Source organism: Citrus sinensis, chromosome 7 (genome assembly GCF_022201045.2).
Source record: "Citrus sinensis cultivar Valencia sweet orange chromosome 7, DVS_A1.0, whole genome shotgun sequence".
In the NCBI taxonomy this organism is placed as follows: domain Eukaryota; kingdom Viridiplantae; phylum Streptophyta; class Magnoliopsida; order Sapindales; family Rutaceae; genus Citrus; species Citrus sinensis.
Window position 1 is genome coordinate 15,338,599 of NC_068562.1, and position 4,508 is coordinate 15,343,106.

Sequence of the window (4,508 nt, forward strand, 5' to 3'; positions counted from 1 at the left end):
TTTGTATACAAAGTTGAGCAAATATTATCTTTTTGACCTAAGATGGTCTCTGATTGTTCCTAGTAAGAGACATTATTGTTCCATTAAATGAGAAAAAAATATGAATAAGTGCAACAGAAGTCCTTAGTATTTTAATCATCATGAATAATTGGAACAAAAGTCCTTAGTATTTTAATTATGAATTTCACTTCATTCAACAAAGCTTATTTATGAAATTAGTAAATTTCAACATATTGTTTATGTTAACATCAATTTCATAAGCAATATTTCAACATATTGCTTATTTTAACATCAATTTCATACAAATTATTATCAGACATATTGATTGGTGGGATATAAAAGGGGTTTAGAAAGAACCAATCCACTTGGGATATGAGAAGATACAAAATTAAAACGACATTTGGAAACATGAGTGATTACGAAAATAAATATCTATTTCTCTGACCCTTGAGATCCCAGCTACGGTTTATTCTTAGAGCAAAGGTAAAAGATTTTGAAACAAAAACTAGGCATTTACGGAATATAAACATGTAACTTTGGATCACCGTCATTACTTTGCAAATGTTCCTGCGTCCACAATGAAGATCACATGAGCGTAACAGGGAATGTGATAAAGAATTGTTTTGATACGTCATAAAATAAATATAGCATGCTAAATATTGATATTTCCCCCAAAACATCATCTTAATCCACTAGACTTGCATATTTTATTGTAACTTCTCCGACAAAAGGTTGGCGTCTTTTCTCTTTTTTCAAATACAATTTCCAATTTTGAATTAGAAACTGGTAAGAATATTAATTTGTGTATTTATAACATTACAAACTAGAATAATAACTTGACTAATATTAATAAATAACTGAAATGAATTGCACAATAAAAAAAAAAGTTGTACCTCAGTGGTTTTCTAGTTTGATATAGATATTAATAATAACGGGACTAGTATTGATAAATAACTAAAACAAATTGCACTATCATTAAAAAAAAAAAAAAGGCTGTACCATAGCGGTTTTCTAGTTTGATATAGATATTAATCTAAGAGCACTAGTCATATAAGTAGCAAGAAGTATTGTGTATCACGGCCAAATCTACTTTGCTTAATTAGGGTGGTTATCCTAAGCACAGGGTGTGATATCAACATTACTTTCACAAAAAAAAGGCATATAAATGATGCGTACACTTGTTTACAAGTGAAATTCTATCCCAGTAAAATGACACTAGGGTAAAAGGAATCAATTAACAGAAAACAACTTCCAATAGACTATAAAACAACTTTCTGTAGCATCTTTGAGGCACATCTTCAATAATTCTGCATCCTCAGTAGAACTTCAAAAAATAACCAGTCATAATCAATCACCTTAATAGAAATGTTTACCTAATAGTAATGTGAAAAAATCATGCCAATAAATCGAAAGCAAATCAATACCACATGGAACTCAATCAACATAATTTTAATTCAAAATGGAGACATAGAACTAGATCTCAAGTACAAAAGTCTATGGTTATGGTGCAAGAATGAGGACTTTTCTGAAATCAACCGAACTTTAGATGAATGATTCAATGCTTGAACATTTATAACATACTTAAAAGTTGGAAATCAGCAGCGACTAGACTCTGTGCAGCAACAAATATTTTTCAATCACATACATGCACATTCACCTGCGAGTACGCATCCATGTTTCATACACATTTCTTAAGGAAACAAGCCAATGTCTAGATAAAAGATGAACCATAAAAGAGTGTACAAGTGCACAAATTATCCCAGAAGAATTCAAACGCTGTTCTCATGCTTTAAAAACTGACTTGACACTCCTTGGAATAGCCTCATTTAATATACACACCTAAAAAGGTAATCCAGTAAAAAAAAAAAATAGTGAAAGCAGTTAAATGAAATGAATTGAAAAAACAAACAACAATATTTTCTTTTCAATCCTTAACATTGAATATGAACTGAAAATATAGTCAACAACAGCTTAGAAGTTAGAAGGAAGTAGCTTTTTGTCCCAAAAAAAACAGGGCATCTATTCACATGAAGCAGCCCACCTGTAAAGGACAATAACCCATCCTATCTACTGTAAAGTTCACTAAAACATGGTGCAAAATCTTAAAACAGCTCACTTGTTATTACCATAGACTTTCTAAAAGCTCACTAATGTTTTTTCAGCCAGGCAAAGGGATAAGAAAACTAACGGTAAAGCCAATTTGACGGTATAAAGAGAGTCTTAAATTGGAAAAAGTTCTTCACAACCAAAGTATATCTAAACTCAAGCTCTATCTCGCTCACCCACAAAGAAAATCACAACTATGATATCCAAATAATTCCTTTCTCATTTCATCATGTAAATGGGATACAAAGATGTGAGAATTCAAATTTAGACAATTGATAATTACCCAAAACCACAGCATGTGCACCTCATAACCCACAATTTTTAACCAAACCTAACTGATCCCCAAAATATATTAGTAAATTAATTAACAAAATATATATATAATAGGATTCTTTTTCAATTTCTTAGTAATATTGACTACTTTACGTAAAAGTAGAATGAATAGTGAAAATTATAATTACTAGTAAGGAGTGGTGGGACCAAACTCTGTCCATCTAAATCTCGAGCCTTGCCACTTCAGAATTCTAACAATAAATCAGTTAGCTTTAGGCAATCTAATTGATGAAATGAAAATTAAATACCTGTAAATATAGCAGTGACTTACTAGAGGGAGTGAAGCTTCAATTGACAGTGAAAGCTAAGGTTTCAATTTCGGCAACTGTGATTTTGTTTTTCTTTCATGGCAAGAGATTGGGTTTCTTTCAGCTATCAAAAGTGTCGTGGCTATTATTCTCATTTCGATTTGGGTTTCGTCAAGACTAGTTTCACTGGAGCAAAGAGAGATGATTGAGTGACAATGTCAAATACGTAGGGCATTGAAAATAGCAGCGATAGTGATAGTCATTGAGAATAGCATCGAACTGCGAGTGTTTGGGTGTCATCAGCAAAGAGAGATGACTGAGTGACAATGCCAAATGCATACGGCATTGAAAATAGCAACGATAATGATAATCATTGAGAACAGTGTCGAACTGAGAGTGTTTGCTAGTTGTGTGCTGTATTTTGAGATTTGAGAGTGAAGCTTGAAAATTTTCTTAACACTTAGAAAATATTTTATTTCCCTTCTCACAAAATGTTTCTCTACTTACAAGACGCTGCGTTTTGTTTTTATTACAAATTTTTTTATTATAATTTAAAATTATAAAAGAAACGACAACATTTCACTTATTTTTGGTAATAAAATATGTTTAAAATTAAAGTCAAACCCGCGCAATTAAAGTCAAAGCAAAAAAATCAGTCATGGATTTTTGATAGTCAAATAATCTATCATTATTCTATCATAAGTCCTTGATAGACGATATTTCTATCACAAGTATGTCATAAATGTGTGATAGAAAAAAAAAATCTATAATGCATCTATCTTCGTAGGTCTCCAAACCAAAACATCATGTAGAGGCTTATTATAGTAGGTGCTTTTCCTTATAGTGACTCATAAAAAAAATCATCTAAGACCCCAAATATCCTTGAGCCATCCCCAATTTATATTCACAAAAAGTTATAATTTTGGGCAACTCTTGATGAGAGGGAAAAGAGAGAGAGAGTTCAATGTAAACATCATATAATAATAATAATAATAATAATAATGATAGATTGATTTATATTCATTGTTTTGTATGTAATACAGAATTAAGGTTAAACGCAAGATGAAATAAAGATGGTGTGTTACAAACTATTCTTTAAATTGAATCGTGAGCATCCACTCACTTTATTACTAAGCTTAAGTGTTCGACTCCTCTAATATGTGTTTTGAATATCAAGGGTTTGCATGTTATCGCTTTCAATCATCAGCTTTTAATTGAAAAAATGAGTCCATTATAAGAGACTCAAGTGTTTAGCGAATAGGATTCTAAGAGATGGCGTGTGAAGCTTCAATAGCATTACTCAAATGTGGAGCTGAAAGCAATTTTTCTTCACAACCTTCACTCATCCTTTATACATGTAATATATGTTAATTCCTCAACAAAGCCTTAGTCTTGGACAAAAAAACAAAAAAATAAATCAATGACGAAAGTAACAAGCAGCTCTTTGGAAAAAGACACCAAAATCTTGAACTCTTCCCCATCACACACTTTTCTAGTTCTCGATTTTTTTTTTTGACACAATGGCTGCAAAAGCTAAAGGTAAGGCCATTGGCACAGACGTTGACACTATCAAATATCAAGTTTTGATAAAATATGGCCTTGCATTTCTCACTGAGTTCACCGAATAAATATAATATGTTTTCAACAGATTTTGGGGGAGGAAAAGCCAAACCTATCTAAAACAATGAATTTATATTTTTGGGGGAGATGGGGTAACTCACTGATTTGTTGTGTGCGGTGCGGTGTACCTGAAATTTGGGGGAGGTGAGAAGGGGAGAGGGAGTGATAACAATGGTGAAAGGTCAGAACCAAGAGAGATGT

At 31.9% G+C, this 4,508-nt stretch overlaps 1 long non-coding RNA gene across 1 annotated transcript; it reads right to left on the reverse strand.

Moving 5' to 3' along the window:
* Positions 1–255: 255 nt before the first annotated feature.
* Positions 256–3,047, reverse strand: LOC112497021 (uncharacterized). The gene is made up of 3 exons (XR_008056510.1): positions 2,711–3,047; positions 2,568–2,630; positions 256–567 (listed from the first exon to the last, which is right to left on the reverse strand). It is a non-coding gene; the product is annotated as an uncharacterized LOC112497021 (long non-coding RNA).
* Positions 3,048–4,508: the final 1,461 nt, after the last annotated feature.